This window comes from Apis florea, unplaced genomic scaffold (assembly GCF_048593485.1).
Source record: "Apis florea isolate Af1SG1 unplaced genomic scaffold, ASM4859348v1 contig_3078_pilon, whole genome shotgun sequence".
Classification (NCBI taxonomy): Eukaryota; Metazoa; Arthropoda; class Insecta; order Hymenoptera; family Apidae; genus Apis; species Apis florea.
This window is the reverse complement of record NW_028256702.1, coordinates 1,560,242-1,578,676: the sequence shown is the minus strand read 5'-3', so window position 1 is coordinate 1,578,676 and position 18,435 is coordinate 1,560,242. Positions and strand designations below refer to the sequence as shown.

General features: G+C 28.1%; 1 protein-coding gene across 4 annotated transcripts in view; it reads left to right on the top strand.

The window, feature by feature from the left end:
* Positions 1 to 18,435, top strand: part of LOC100870357 (netrin-1) — a 212,313-nt gene that overhangs the window by 21,636 nt on the left and 172,242 nt on the right. The window lies entirely within an intron of this gene.

Here is an 18,435-nt window from a genome sequence, read left to right as displayed (position 1 = left end):
CCCCACTATTATTTCCCCTCCGGTTCGTGTACCGCGTCAGAGATCATAGAACAGTTGGACGAAGGGGCCGATGAAACGACCCCGGTGTTAATCCCGGATACTTAGAGCGTGAACCAGGTGAGCATAAATTTGAATTCGCGTTAGTTGTCCGAATTGAAAGGTTGCTCGGACGCGTCCATAAATACAGGCGATATTTGGCGCGGCGCGCAGGGTGTTTATTCGAGCGCGAACCAGCGGTGCACAGGCTCGTTCGTATGTATGTAGCTAGGTACGCGAGACGTATAAATAAATCCAGGAGCTGCCACGCGGTCTGCCGTGAAACACGGTGTCTCGAGAGTGCACCACGCGTTCTCCCTTCCCGTCTACGTGCACGCACTCGGCTGCGCACACGCACGCACGTCCATGCACACGCACATTCTCGCACACGCGTTCACGATCTTGTTCTGCGACTCGGTGGACACGTTTTCTTTGGTGCACAGGTGCTTCCGCGATTTGCGGGTATTCTGGCTCGAGGATTCTCCTCCGTCGTTTTTAGCCGCAGTTTCTCTCCATCTTGCAACTTCCTCCACGAATTAAGCTCAATTTACAAGCGCTTATTATTATCGATGCAGTGCCGCGCTCGTTCCACGGCTTCCCTGCCGTGCGAGATCGAATAAGGGCGCTATGATTTTTGTTAAACATGGGTGGAAGCGGATTTTTTTTTTTAGATTCATGGAATTTGAATTTGAAATTTTATTCTGGAATCTGCAAATTCTCGAGACTTGGAAATGCTTATATTTTTCTTTCTTCTTTTTTATGTATGGAATATTTATTTTGATAAGAAATGGAAATCATGACAAATTTTGGTTTTTGGAATTTTTTAAATTTACTCAAATTCTTAGTCAGTTAATAGTAATTTCGAATGATTCGAAATGAGAGATTTTTAGATTTTTAGATTATGAAATTTGAAACTTTATACAATTTTTCCAAAATTCAGAATGTTTTTTTTTTCTTTTCTTTATTAAAGAGTATCTAATTTATCGAATAACAAAATTTTAATAAACTTTAATTTCTAGAATATCTCAAACTTACATTTGTAGTCAGTTAAGAATAAAACTATATCTTTTGATTTCCAAAAAAATCAATTTTCATGTTTTATTTTACTATCTAAATTATTGTAATGAATCGATGGGGTATTATTAAAAAAATGAGTTTAAAAAAAAAGTTTTCAAATAATGCTACACGAGGAACAATTAAGTGGATATACCAGTAATTTTGATAATGTTCAATTTTTAATAACTACAAGATAGTTTAAAAAATATGTTATGTAGTTAGATTACTTTTTTATATAATATAAAATAAGTAACTTTTAGTGACGATTGTTAAACAACTAATTACATTAAAATTAAAAAGTAGTATTACTATAGTTTAAATTTTTCAAGAATTTTTCAATTTTGGTTTCGATGATACGCATTTGTAAAAAATTGAGAACCTGTGTTTATACTATCATTCGAATAATTATTAACGAAATAAAAATAAACTCATATTATAATATTCGTGAGTTACAATATTGAGTTCAAATTATTATTTATTCGAGGCACAAAAGTAATTTCAAAAAATTTTGAGTTGTCCCCTCTCTAACTTTTACGCCTTGCCGAATTCTTCTTGTTCTCGTTTTCGCACGATTTTTTTTTTTTTTTTTTTCAAGATGTAGCACGTATTTGCGTAATGGGAAAGCGATGTACGGTGCCCCATATGCATGTGCAACGAGATAGTAAAATATTAATCGTAAATGGCGATACTGTGTAGTAAGTAAATTTTGTAATATTGCCGACCACATATTTTGCTTGAAACTCGAATTGAAATTACTTATGTCTTTTTTTTAACCACATTTTTTTTTCTTAACACGGACTGTGTATGAATCAGCGATAAATTGATAACAAGATTGGGGGACCAATGCCATCTTAAAAGAAATACTTTTCATAAAAACATTTATGGTAACCAGTTTTCTCAATGATGCTTAAAGATCAATGTAACTTATACTTAAAATTAATTTTGATATTCATTTATTTGTAAAAAAAAGTGAGACATATTTCTTATACTTTCTTATATTATATTTTTGTGATATTTAAATTTTTCTTCTCGATTGGTTAAATAGATTTTACTATAAGAAAATTTTAGGAATATTTATTGTAATAATTTATTGACTTAATACTATTTGATTCTATTATATTTTACTATCAATTGATTATTTGATCTTTTAATTACTAAAGTTTGATTTATATTCTATATATTATCATTATATTATGTTATTATCAATTTTTTAATTATAAATTTTAATATAAATACTTATTTATTTATTGTTTTGCTATTTATAATATCTGTTAGTGAATAAAAGTCGTCCTCTATGATAATGTTTAAAAATTATTTTCATTGATTTTATAAATTCGATGTTTAAGAATTTTTTTATTTTGTATAAATAATTTTTGACGAAGAAATTCAAATTAAACTCAGAATAGATTAAGGAAAATCATTACTTCATAAAAATTTTTAATTTAATTTACTTACGTATCTTGTGATGATTATAATTCTATATATATATGTTTTTTAAATATCAATAAATTCATACTATGAAATAGAGAAGAGAAATTTTTGTGACGTCTTATAAATTAATTTATCAAAAACTATCTTTGATGTCTAGAAAATATTAACTTAAAATAAATTATCTTCTTTTGAAGATATTTTCTAAAGTCCAAATATGACTTCGAATCGACCGATTCTGAAGCAGATAAGAGATTTAAGACCGCTCGAGGCGAGATTACGAGAGCAGTTAGTTATCGCTTACAAAACACTTTCTTCTCGCGAAGCAATCTCTCCTAAGAATATGGAAAAAGATGGTACGAGGCGATGAAAGACACGGGGATGCAATTTGAACGTCGTTAACCAAGCATCGGAGCCAAGCTATGGTGTCGAGTCGAACGACAATAACAACAATAACGAGACAGTGTGTTGCAGTCATTCGGGGAGGTTAGAGCGTTCGCGCTCATCCCGAAATAAACGGCGACCGCATACCCGTACGCGCGCATGCGCACGCCCGCCATCCACCGATTTACCCTTTCTCTTTTCTCCTTGTCTCGCCGCGCGCTGTTTCTTGCTCCGCTTTCCACTTCTTTATTTTTGCACACCTTAAACCGTCTCTCCTCGGGGCCCTCTCTTATCGAGGGCCGTGCTCTCGTTCCTTCCTTCGTTCGTTACCTTTTGTCGCGATTTGCAAAGCGAAAAAACGACAAAAGATCCTCCGCGGATACGTTCGAAACCAGTTGGAGGATCAACGAGGTCACCGGCACCTTTGGCCAGGGATTCCCTTAAATGGCCTCTCGTTGGCATCGCCTTTTAGAAACCGCTCGATGGAACTTGTCTCGTCACCGCGCCTCGCGACTTTTCTGTCGCTTTACTCCTCGCTCCTCCCTTTTGCTTTGCTTTCCTTTCGCTCCTCGCATTTTTCTTTCCTCCCCCCCTCGTTGGCCTTTCTCCATCTCTCCGCCACCGGCCTGTCTCCTTTTTTCCCATTTAACGACCTTTGTTTCCATGAGAATTTCATTATACGTCGCGTAACTCTTACCGAGGCGTGAGAAGTTTCACAATCTTGAAATTGCATGTCGCTTTTAAACTCTCCTGCTTTCTCACTTTAAACCGTCTGCGGTTTAATGGCATTTTCTGTTTACAATACAGATATCGCCATTGAAATGCCCATTTTCTTTCTCCCTTTTCGTTTCTTCTTCTTATTCCTCGCGCAACCGATTTTCGATCTCGTTCAACATTTCTTTCGAAAATTTATATTATATACAACAATCCTTACATCTATATAGGCCGGGTGAAAACAAATTCTTTTCGGAACATTTACGCATACGTACAATGGTTTGAAAAACTTGAGGAGAGTTAACGATTTGAACGGCAATTTTTGAAAAATTTAGCGAATTAATTTTTTTAATTTCTTAGAATCTTGAATTCAAATTCAAATTATTAATCAATCCAATTTTAAAAAAGTTAGTCGCGTTGATTGTGACATTATTATGAATGTTTCGTGATTGTATGTGGAAAGATGACATTATTTAAAAATTTATCCTCTTAATGGCCGTCATGTACAGTGATCCATTAATTTTTTTCAATCTTCTTACTTTTTGTTATCACAAAAAATTGCCTCAATTAAATTATTAGATCAAAAATAATTCAATGAACGAGAATTAACAAATATGTTATATTAATAAACAATTTTTGAAATAATTTTCACTCGAATCTCGTAATGTAAAATGTTTATTTGATGAAAAATAATATTCGTGTCGATACTCACATTGTGATATGAAAACACGATTATTATTCGCTATTCGGCGAAAATCGAAATACCAAAATTAATTATTAGAACAGGTGGTAGGTAATGGGTTAATGAAATTATAGAAGAGAAAGTCCAATGTTGGCACATTATTATCGGGGATGTTCATCGTCTGGCGACGAAGATAGCACGTTCAAGGAAATGTTATGCCCATGCTCTGCACCAGAGAATTGCTCTCGACACGATTATTATTGGGTATATATAAACCAATTTTCCACTTTCGTTTCTCCTTTTATTTATTTTTCTACTATTATGACTGTTTTTTCAAAGAATAATAGTGTAGATGGATAATTTATTGTATTATTATGTTATATTATTAATTTTATTATTTTGTTTTATATTTTATTCGTTTGAATGTAATTTTCTTCTTAGCTGATATTAATATATCATTTTATTGCAGTTTGTATTGAAATATTATATTATATTATTCTATGATATTTCTATGATATTTTTTTTCTTCTATTATTTCAAAGTTAAATGATATTATTAAATATAATGGAATCATTGTTTATTTACTATTATTTTAATATTTTAATTATTTATTATTTTAACTTTTATTTAAAACTTTTGACATTAGATATTTTATTATTATATATTCTATTTTATAAATAATATAACAATAGTGAAATTTTACTATTCGCATATATTCTATATGTAAAAATATCTTAGAAATTTTGCATAATAATTTTCAAGTTCAATAAATTTATACAAGCTTATAATTAAGCTAACCTAGCCTATATTTTTATCCATTAAATTTTTAACAATATATTTCTTTATTCGATGAAATTTTTAAATGTGAATCGTTAAAATCTATTTAAAAAGAATTACGATAAATTTCGTACTCTATTTTTCACTTTATCAAGAGGAGCACATAAGTTTCAATTTCTTACCAAGATAAATATCGTGTTCCGTTTGATCTCTAAATGAAACAAGATCAATGATTCCAATGGTTTTATGGTCCTCGTAAAATAAATTGATTTAGTAGATGGAACGTGCAAACGTTGCCACGAAACACTTTTGGAATTCTTGATATCCTAGCTATATTGAAACAATTAATTGAACTTCACATTCTCTTAAAGATTTTTTTCATCAACAGTTAATTGTCCTTAATTGATTTATCAAATCGATGAAAGTGCTGTTCAATATTTTCACCCATCTATTCTAGAATTAAGAATTTAATTCTAAAATTCTTATTTTGATTCTTACTTATTAAAATTCTATGACGTATTTTAGATACTTGTATGTATAATAAAATTTACGTAACAGTTCGATTAATTGCAACACATTTGACGTGTGATAATTCATGTGTGTATAATCAGAGGGATTCGCAGGAAACATGATTCTCGCAACCATTCGCTTAACTATCGTTTCCTACGGATATATCCTTTTACTGTTTTATTGTTTGATGCTAGTTTCTAGCACGTTATTCATTTAATCTACTAAAACATTCTAGAATTATATAGAATAACTAATAGGGAAATATGTATTTATTGAAATAACTATTTTGTTTAAAAGGAAAAGAAATTATAAGTGTTATTATATTGTAATTCTATAAAAATTATTAGGAGAAATTCAATTTTCTTTTTCAATATTCTTTTTTAATTCTGAAGATTGATGATTATCCGAGATTAATAAAATTATATATAATTCAAAGGAAGAGTTTTAAAGGAATCGAGTAAAAAATTCTTTTGTAACAACTTTTGTAACAACTTTTTAATATAAAATAAATAAAATATAACATAAATAGTTATTTATAAAATTCTTTTATACATTATTTTACTGAAGGTTAAATAAGGCATAATAAAATTAGTAATAAATTACAATTAAAATTAATTAAAATTATGCATTTCATGTGAATTCACAAAACATTTTTGCAAAGTTATTACAAGATATAATTGCTAAAGTTATTTTTATATATTATATTCTTTTTAATTATCATAAATTTTATATTTAATAGTTATTATGTTTTCAGTCAATTATCTTAAGAGTAAAAAAACAGAATGTGATGAAACAGATCGGTTGAACGATCTACGAGATACGTTATAGAATCTTTTTTTATTAAACAAAAATAAACGCAATTTCAAAATAATTATTTAAAAACTTTTTTCTTTACATTTCTTGCATCTTTCTTTTCCTGAATATATACATAAAAAAAAAATTACCCGATATCTGAGTTCGTTTATCTAATAAAAATATAATTTCACAATTGAAGAAACAGCGTTTGCATGTCGGTGCTATCTTTCAATCACCTGCGCGGAGGATGGAAGGATTTTTAAATCTTGGCGCGCGATACTCGAACGGTATTCAAACCGGTATCAGGCATCGATCTGAAAGAATTCCTCGAGGATTTTATTATTCAATAAAAAGACCTTCTTATCACATTGTTATCATCCTTGTAGTAGAGGATTGTTATGTCGTACCGTGTCGAGATTATACGCCGTGGAAGATAGCAAGTACTTTACATCTGACTGGTAGAAAGTATCGAAATCGCTAGCTGCGTTAGAGGTGAGCCGATCGAGAGACAACGGACGACCCGATATCGCCCTGTCGATTTAGATAAAGCTCTAGCGGTTTAGAAAGCGGCACGATCTCATAGCCGTAGGAGTGTCATCGAATTTGTTTGCTCCTCTCGCATAGCGATAAATCACTATTTACGATCTACGATTTCAAATTGCGCGCCATACTTGACCGCGGACAATTTCACGCATGTATCTCTTCCGTTAATTTTCCATGTATTTATGTTTATATTAAATTGTGTGCGTTTTCAATTATATTTTTTATATTTAGTTGATTTATTTTATTATCTTTATATTTGATATACAGTTGGTAATTTTGTATTGATAACATATTGTATTGATACTTTCTTTCGAGTTCAAAATTTTATTGCGTTGTTCGTATGTTATGTTATCCTAATGTAATATTCGGTTATTATCGATGAATTATTTGAATTGTGCTGTTAATGATTTTTTTTTCCTTTTTTTTTTTTTTTTTTCAAAAGTTATTTACTCGATGTATCAAAGTGTATAAAGTACATTTCTTTTCTTTACGTGAAGTATCGTTGAAGGATAACTTCGATAAAATTTCTGAAGATTTTCTGATAGTTCATATGGAATTATGTAGAAATATAATACGTTTAAATAATAAAACTAAATTTAACAAATCGTTTTTCTTTAAAATAAATATAAGTGAATATATTGATTTATCAATTCTAGAAACAATTCTAGAAAAACAGATAAAAATTATTAGATTTAGTTACTTTTAAAAAATTTTTAAAGGTTAATTAATTTTTATGAATTATTTATTTAAAATAATCAACCAGCATATAATTTAATTATTAATTCTTAAATAAAACCTCAAATTATATATTGATTTCATGATGAAGATAATTATATATAATAATTTAATTATTAATTGATGATATAATATCTTTTTTAATTGTTAATTAATTACAATTATAGAATGGTTATCTATTTCAGTATCGATAATTTAATTATACCTGAAACGAACAATGTTCGAATGATGGAAATGCAAATAATATTCAAATAGTATTTTTGTGATTAATAATAATTAATTATTTTGAAAAAATTAAGAAAATTACATATTTTAACATGTATATCAAAATAACAATTTTATGAAAAACTTATCTTTTATTTTTTCAAATTTCATACGCAAAATTATATTTCTAAAATTAATTTATCAGATATTATCAGAACTTTGAAATATATCAATTTTTCAATTTTTTAAATGAATTTTTTTTTTGTTTGAATATATCATGAATTATTTATTATAAATTTATCAATATTTTAAAATAATGTTCACAATACAGATGTACAAATTAATTTATTCTCGAAATGATATAATATTATTATTCTAATTCAAATTTAGAATTCAAATCTTTTCATTTGTAAAAATGAAATAATTTTTAAACGATCTGTGCCATTTTAAAAATAAACAAACAAATAAAAAAACATAATAATATAAATTCAATTCAACAACCTCTTATGAAATCAATTCAATCAATTTCTCATGAAATCTCTCGAACACTAAAAAACAATATAACTCCCTACATTACCATTCCACTTCCTAATAATACACTTTTCTGTACCATTTTCTTTACCTTTCTCTTCTATTAACAACATTGCATCAAGTCGATCGGATATGATTTAACGCGATTCCGAAAATTCCTCGCGTTGGAAATTTTCCCTGAAAAAAAAAAAAAAAAAAAAAAAAGAAAAATAAACTCGAGAGCTCCTCGGTGATTCAAATAATTGAACAGAGGAACGGTAATGCCGTTCAATCGGTAGAAAACGAGGGAGGGGGGGGGGTGCGAGGCGCAAGGAAAAGACGGGAAGAGAAAAAGCAGATGGAAGGCGGCGAAAGAGGAAGCAGGAATTTTTTGGTTCCTCTATCTGAACCGGTGCCCGATAATCGCTATTCAGCGCGAAGCGTTCGCTCGTTCGATCCGTGGCCGGCCAAGTTTAGTCCCCGATTAACAGTTAAAGAATCGGCCGTGATACGTTCGCGCGCGCCAACAGAATTTCAGCCTCCGCGCACACCTCCCTTGCCTGCTTCCTCGGCGAGGAAACTCCTCTTCTGCCCGTGGCACGTTGGCTACGTGAGGTCGATCCGCGATCCGCGTATACGTGACGCGGTTCCACTTTTCTTCGTTTCTTCGTTCCCTGTGCTCTGCCCGTGGAACACATTGCGCTCTCCCCTGGATTTGAGCTATTAGTGGTCTGAATAGGTCGAGTTGCCGTTTGAGTAACTCTTATTGCGGACAGAGAGAGAGAGAGAGAGAGAGAGAGAGATGAAGATAGATAGATAGATAGATAGATGGAAAGAGAGAGAGAGAGAAGCTTCTCCTGCGAGGCGAATCGCGGCCAACGAGTTTTAATCAAGTGGCCAGTGTTCAAACTAAAAAGGTGCAAAAACTTCTGGCTCCCGTCCCCGCTAACTCTATTATTCGTTGGCAAGTTGATTGAACGAAAGTACGCCTCGTGTTTCTTTGCGATTTTAACCAACGAGGTTAGTTTGTTTCGCGGGGCCGGCCACTTGGCCGAGCATTTAATTGTCTGCGGTTTTGACAGAAGGGCAAGAAAATATACCGTGGTACAGTGTTTGAATAAACTGCAATAACTCTGTTGTTGTTCGTCGTGGTGCTTTATTTTGTTGTGCTTTATTTTGTGTATTAGTGGTTTAGTGTTGAGTATTTCGAAATTAAGATTATTGAAATAATGGATATTTTTGAGGTTAAGATCTGTAATCGTAGAAATAATTTTTATTTGATGCGTTATTTTATCGTGAGTTATAAGTTGTTCGAATAATTGTTATAATTTATTTGAAAGATGATTTGATTTTATTTAATTTAACTATAAAAAATTGGTTAGATTTAAATATATCCCTTTTTATATTTTTTTGTATTCTTTGATGAAATTCCTCTAAAATAGTTTTCATTTCTAAAATTAGTTAAATTTTAAAATTTACTTTTTAACATCTACATTTCAAATATCATTTGTTTTTTTTTTATTTTATTTTAATTATTTCTTTTTATACTTGAAATTCTATTTTAAACAAAAAAGTATTAAGTATTAAAAATAATAATCGTAATTTTTGTTCAAATGTTAAAATATTTGAAAATTATCCTTGAAGTTTAACCATTAGGGAAATACTTTGAGAAAAGGACTTGATCACTGTTCTTAGGAATTAATAACTGTCATTACTCGGATAAATTTATACGAATAATTTTGTTTAAGAATTCTCTGATGGAGAAGTTAAATTACACACTATGTGAATAACATGCAACAGCTTAAATAGGATAAGACGATGTCTCTGTGGTAACAAAACGCAATTAATTACACGGCGGGGGTTATAAATTTAACATTCTCAAATGCAGAATGCTTCTGGCGTCAAAGGCACAGCATCGAGAGATTAGATAGGCGAAATGTCATATTTACATATAAGCTACAAAAAGTATTTTTACATATTGTATTTATTATAACATTTACATTCAGTACTTAGTTTAATTGCAATTTTTATACAAATCTCATTGATTAACAGATCATTCAGATCTTTTATTATTTAACAACAAAAGTTTAGTGTTCCAAATTACTTTCAACATTTTCCTCTAATCAATTTAATCCAAGAAATAATATATAAATAACATATAAATCGTTTTTATAATTATTATATATATTTTATATGATACGTTCTTTTAAATTTAAAAAATTAAAAAATTATTTTTTGGACCCGAATATTCTAATTCATCATAATGCGATGATATATAGAATCTATTTATTTATAAATAATAAGCTATTGATAAAATGTAAATTTATTACGTACATATTCCTCTTTTCTATAAAATATATTTTATACCGTGAAAAAAAGTACATACGTAATATTTACGTATATTCTTATTGACAACGAACAAACAACCATTTTCCACAAACTTTATTTCGAAAAATATAAATAAATAAATATAAACGAAAACGAAGTGAGAAGTCGGCGAGCGAAAGATGCGGCTGGAAATAAAAATAAAATGCGAGAAGAGAAAGGGGGAAAAAAAAAAGGAAACCGGTAACTAGGAAAGTTTCGAGACTGCACAGTCCAGAGAATTTTTACCTATGTCTGGAGACCTGTGTTGACCACGGAAGGATAGCTCTTAACACTGTTCCGAAGAAAAATGCGACATCGAAGGACATAAAGCTGTTTCCAAGTTGATTCTTTGCGGTGCCCTACCCGCTCGTTTTTTTTTACACAAGTCGAGAGTTTTCAGTTTGGAAAACTCTGTTCCGAGTTTCCGAACAAGAGAATTTGTTGGCTCTAAACTTTTGCTGGAAGAGGACAATTGCGTAGACGAAATCATAAATTTTTTAATTTTAATTGTATTTTTATGATCAGATAAGAAAATTTAGTGATATCGTGTTTTTCTAATTTTAAAATGTTCTCTTTGCTTTTTCTTTTGAAATACGTGATAAATAAGTCATTTTTTGCAGGGAAATTGGAGAAAATAGGAAGCTTTTTTTTGAATTATAATGATAAAAAAAAGTACAATAAAAAATTATAGAATTAAATATTTTACTTATTTATAATTTTTTTACTTATTTATAATAACCAGATTAAAAAAATAATTACAATTTATTCTATCATCAATTTCAGTTAATTTCCGTATTAAAATTATGTTAAGTGAAATACGATAATTGATACAAATCGAAAGAATGTGTTGAAAATGTTGAAAATAGCGTGAAAACATTCGTGTTACGCGAGAATTGTTATTAAATTAAAATTGTGTTATCATGTTATAAGAGAATTATCGCAATTTTTATATCGTGTTCTATCAAAATCGTGTTTCCAGAGTATCGTATTATTAGAGAATTGACTAATTACGCTATCACTGTATCAAAACTTGACTACACGTCAAATTTTTCGCGCTCTGATACACACAAGATGGCGTCTGTTCACGAGACCATGATTTTCTGATGTACAATTTTCACTAAGAAATAATATATCTCTCTAAATTTTACAATCTGATCAAAGATTCAAAGTTGAATATTTTATTATCAATATATCAAATATATCAAATAATATATCAAATAATTCAAAAATTTGAAAAGATTATTAATTTCAATGATAAAACTTTTTTTTTAATTTTATGGAACAGTATTAATTATATTATATTAAGTAACCCTTCATCTAAATTAATCCTATATAACGATAATGGCATATTATCCGGATTAAAATTTTTTATCGATTATAAAATTCGATTTTAAAATTTTATATTATATACTGAAATGTACAAAAATTAAAAACGAAATTTTACAATGATTTTACAAATCTACAATTTATTTTGAATAAATCATATAATCTTCTTTTTTATTTTTCATTCTGTCGATTTCACAAATTATGATTAAAGGAATATGTAGCAAAGTAAGAAGACAATAAATTGTAAAATTGATTGTTCAAAGAAATAACACGTATTTTTTAATTATAAAATTATGAGTGATTTTTTTGAAAAACTTATTATTAATTAATAAGAAAAAGTAATAGTGTAGACTTTTGAATCAAGAATTTTATTAAATAACAATAACATCGCAAATATATTCATTTATTCGTACGAAACGTTTAATAAAACGTATTAACATCACTTTAAATACAGATTATTTTTTAAAATAACGATTTACGAAAACTCTTTAGAAAACTTTCTGGACGAAAATAAGAAAACTTCGATGTTATTACAGAGACATTTGAACATTAAAAAGAAATATCAAAATAAACTTAAGTAAACGTTTTTCAAACTTTCGTCGATGCGATTTATCAAATTTAACCAAATTTGGCCAATCGTTGGTCATTCGAAAAAAAAAAAAAGGGAAAATGGTTCCTCTCGGTCGACCTGGGCGATCCTCGATATTTCTTATCTTTACTCGAGTCACGTTCATGTGGAAGTATCCTCGTGGGTGTTCGATAAATTGGCCTGGTGGGATGTCGTATTGTCTCGCGTAGATTGAGCGTTTAATCACATAGCCACGATTGAAGAAGAAGAATCGACAATGGTAGTAGCTGCTGCGTAAACCCGCACCTTGCTTACTTATCCCAAGATAAAACACAACGGGATCAATTAAAATAAGTTTGTCTGTTTGTTGTGTGTACATAAGTTTCGAGTAGTTGTATAAGTATAACAATCGTTTAAGTAATCATCACTCTTAATCGACTAGACAGCTTTGGTTGGATATTATCGTTAACTAAAAGAAATGGATAATTGTTTTAATAACTGTATTAACTCTTTCCAAATGGATTTTTTTTTTTTTTATGTTAAAGAATCAACATATGTGATATAATATTGTAATATCGATTTTTAAATGAAATTGAAAAGAAAGTAGATTGAGATTAATTTTCAAAATGGGATAGAATTTCGATTATTGGAAATTTGTTTTTTAACGTTTTAAAATTATTTAAATGATTATTATATATTTAACCCTTTGTTTGTGAATAACTTTGAGTTTACTTTTTATTTATTTAAAAAATTTTTTTTATAAAAATATGGATACTTGATTGGAGAAACGATAAAGTAGTAGAGATTTCAATAAGTATAGCAAAATTTTTTCAGATTTTTTTTATTCAGATTATCCAGAAAAAAATATATTTGCATCAAGGATTATATAACTATTACGTCCTTCAAATACTTCCCTTTATTATTGAATTTTTTTTTAAATGTGAAGGAATTATCGATATCGTTTCTCATATCAATTTTACTATTTATTAGATTTTGTTGAAGGGATTTAAAATCTTTTTGTTTATTATAAAAAAGTTCAAAGTCTGTTGCAGGTTTAATAATGTTTCCATTCTGAGACACGTATTCTGAAACGTTATCTAAAGAACTAAATGATTAATTTATTTTATATGTGATACGTTTCTTTTATTAGGTTATGTATTACATATCATGTTTTAATACGGGGAAACTGAAATCTATCAATATTTATATTCCAGAACACGTATCCTGATACGATTGATTTATTTTTTTTTTTGAAATATATTTCTTTCATTAAGTTATATATCGAGTATTATGTAAGATTAGAGTTTTTTTTTTTTTTTTTTTTTTATAGTAAATATCCATATTTGAAAGTCGTTTGATTTCTAATTGTTGCACGATATATTCAAGAATTTGATTCTTCTTAACAAATTAATTATCAAAAACTTAAAAGAATTTTTTTCGAATTAGTTCGAATAATCATTCGAATTATTCGATAATATTCTCTAGATTGTATTATTCATTGTCAGTATTTTTATGCATATTAGTTTTTTTCCCAATTTTTATTTTTCAGTTTTTGATTTTTATAAAAATAACTTTTAAAAAGTCAAAAGTAGCAAACGTAACGAGTTATTTTAGCAATTTTACGAAATAATGAATATACGTAGCGAAACAAAATATGAAATTTAAAGTGCAGCAAGATATACAATTACAAGTTTATTTTTTGAAATTTCCTAAATTGCATGATATTTCATTTCTTTAAACAACATTTTTAATGAAGTAGAAAAATAATTATAATATTTTCTTTACTTTCTTGCTTAAGTATTGTAATACTTTTTAACATATTTTTATCTTTTAACACACACAATTTTGAACGTTTTTTGCGAAATATATCTGTTGTCAAATATGAATAAATTTATACAATTGCGAATTCTCCATAAAAGAGAATTGGACACCGAATATAAATACAATGCAATAAAAAGATGAAAAAAAAAAAAAATAAATAAATAAAAAGCATTAATTTAACTTTCATTCGAATAAAATTTGGATAAAATTGTGAAACGTTATAATATTTGGCAATTTTTCATTGTTCCACAAATGATGCAATAATTTTTGCTACTAATTTGCTTAAAGAACTTTTAACATCAAGGATATAAATGACGTGCTAGCTTTTTAAATAATAAATAAATCAACCGAAATCGTTTAATATTTCTCTTTTTCTATTTTTTATACTCTCATATATTATTCTAGACTCGAATAAATCACATCGATATTTTTATATTCCTATTTCGTAACGAATAAATGTGCATGAGATGCGAAAGAAAGAAAGAAAGAAAGAAAGAAAGAAAAATATAGATGGTTCAATGGTAAAATTAAGAATTAATTGTCGGGTCGTGGTTGAACAGTCTCTGAAAGTTTTTTCCAACTGGGATCAAAGGCATTCGTGTCTTTCATAGTTGAAAAAGATCCATTCTTGAAGAGGATTTATCCTCTTAAAAGCGAGCCATTGAAAGACTGAGAGAAATAATGGCCGGAGGAATAACCAATGTTCCATCATGTATATTCTTGTTGATCGTTGATCTCCCACGTGTACAAATGATCGGTGAAATATAATTCTCGTGCAGTCAGTTAACTAACCCATGTGTATATATATATATGTATATATGTATAAGGCTTCATTTTAACCTTTCAACTGGGCAGAACAAGTTAAATAGTCCTTTTCGATAAACGTTTGTCTCGGTAATGCTTGTCATTAAATTATTGCTTTGTCAAAAACTTATTGATCGGTTTAAATCGCGTATCACTTTTGATACGTGAGTTATGTCAATTAAATCTGTTGAAGCGTGGATGAAAATGTAAGTTTAATAAATAATTTAACGAATGAAACGAGGATATTTATTTTATTGCTTCATATTTTTTTAATTTTTTTATTCATTTTTATCTCTCCAAATGATAAATTGGAAATATTTTCATATTCAAAATTATAAAAATCATGAAAATTGCGTATGTTAATAAAATTCACAATATTTTACAAAATACGAAAATAATTTTATGAATCATTTTGAATATATATTAACTTAATTATAGAAATCTTTGGATAACCGGTATATAATCGGGCCACTTCCTCTTTGAACGTCTTTGGACGCCATAAAAATTGGGATAGGGATCCAAATCTATTATTTAAAAACTGGGAAAAATCCAAACGGATTTATACAGATGTAAATATATTTGTTGGATAATTTTTGAAGAGTTGATTTTAGTGGCCAAAATAAACACAAAGCTCGATGTTAAAAGTTGAGATTTATTTATTAAGATATAAATTGAAGTTAGATGAAACAAGATGAAGGTAAAATGTATGAATATATGAATATAAGAATACATGTATGAATATATTTACTGAGAAAAATTGTATTAAAAAAAATTTTAACTCTTTTTCAAATATTTGTAATATTTATAAGATAAATATATTTAATATAAATACATTTGTACATTGTTATTACTAAAAAATAAAATTAACTATTAAAAAATACTCTTTTTAGAAAAAAGAAAACATTGCATTTACAACAGAATCATTGTTAATAATTATTAATAAAAAGTTAATAACAGTACAAGATATTTCATTGTATCAGTGGATGAATCTGACAAAAAAAAAAAACAATAAAAGAAATCCATGTTGACAAGATTAACATATGTTGACCTTATTTTCGAGTTCTAATGAATTTCTTTAACACATTATACCTACTTATCTTCGAAGAGTTCTTTGTATTCGAATACAAGTTTGAAAATATTTTAACATTGATTATTTTATCCTTTTTTATTCGTATTTTTTAAAAACCTTAATTTTTTTTAAATGTTTTTATTGTCAAGAATTCTATTTGTAAATAATTCAATTATCCTCGAAATCAAATAGGATAATATATTTATATGAATATTTTCTTTTTTATCATTTTCAAAATATCTGAAAATTTGAATTCGCCAATAAACATGTGAACCATCTACCGAATGAGTAAACAGTCCTCTGCTTTTGTTACTTCTTCTTCAGGACATCGAGAGTTCCAGAAGAGCACAGAAGAGAAAAAAAATAAACAGTTTTGAAGCCCCTTGAAATGGTTGCGTTCACTGTTTATTTTCTCACCTCAAATTGTAAAGGTTTAAATGTGGTTTGCCTACGTTATTTTCCTTTTCGATGAATATTTTGTAACGAAAAATTCTTCAAGGAACTATCTTACATATTACACGTAATTTTATGTATTAATTATGATATTAATTACGATTAGTTTGTCGTTTATTCGTTTATTTTCGAATAATTTGATCAATTTTGAAAATTCATTAACAAGTTCGAATGGAAAATTTCGATAATTGGAATTATCGAAACAAAAATATAGCATTCGAGGAATGCAATTTCGAATTAACATGCTCATAAGTTGATATTAACATGTTAACAAGTTAATCAATTAAATTGGTATTTGCAATTAATTATTCAATAAGCTTTATTTATTTTTTACACAAGGATAATTTGTTTTCAAAAGACATTTATATTTTATATTTCATACGTATACTTTACCATTTTATTGTACTGCAAAATCTTTTAAATGGATCGTCATACAGAAATTTTAATTAAAATCACAAAGATTAAAAAAAGAAAAAATTTTCTGTATAATAATTTTGAAAAATTTACTTGATTAGAAGAAAAAATTTTTAAATGATAGTGGCTAAAATAATGTTATTTTTATTATAGATTGAAATTATTTAAAATACCTTTTCTATTATGAAATATTTAGAAATTTAACCATTCATAATTAAGAAGCTACTAATTTTATTACCATTCCTCAAAGACTTTCCAATTGAAAATAAAGAAATGATATTCCTGATCATCATCGATATGCTATCGAAATAAATTTGATAAATTATTTCAAATTATTATTTGCCATGTTATTTTATCATACCATTGTTATTACTTAAACATCTTATTTGAATAAATTATATTTAATAATAATAAATTATTTTAAAATTATTTTAATATTTAATAATTTAATTTTTAATTGATTTTTCAACGTGAAATTTCTATTTCTTAAAACTACTCTTACACGAAGAATTTTATTATTTGTCTTGCGTACGTTTTCTATTATTATCCGGAAAAAAAAAAAAATAATTTATTATTTAAATATTAAAATTTATTCCAAATTAATTTATTTCGTACTTTATCTAAAGCAATTATTTATTCCTTTTACTTCGTGTAAAAAAAGATCGATTTCCGACTTTGCTTTTCCAATAAAAAGATATAACAAAATGAAAATAATCCAGTTAAACGTAATGGAAGAATATATTCAGTTAGCACTGATTCGATATGTCTCGTAGCTGTCGATCCTGCATATCTGATTGCCAAGATACAAGTCTGAAAGTGTCTGTTCGTACCTGCAGGAAGACAGTGACACAGCACGATAAGAGAAACGTAGTGGAGCGTAGGTGGTAGATTACGTAGCGTGATATTATCGGGCTCAGGAATTCCACTGGCTATCAGTCATTAATAATCGAATCAACTCTCGATCATTTAACGCTTTAATCGGTAGGATGAAATTTTAAGTGCTTTCGTATCTTGATTAAATATTATATTACGTGGTTGAATGGCTGCCATTTTTAACTTTTCTCGCTGTAATGAACGTTACTACTTTGTAATTTTAAAACGAAGTTTGTAAAGAACTGCAAAAGAAAAGTGAAACACATTGAAAAGTATTTTGTGAATTTATCATTATTTATTATATATATATTGTAAATAATTCGATAATGATATTTTTTTGTAGAATAGAAATTAAGAGATAAATTT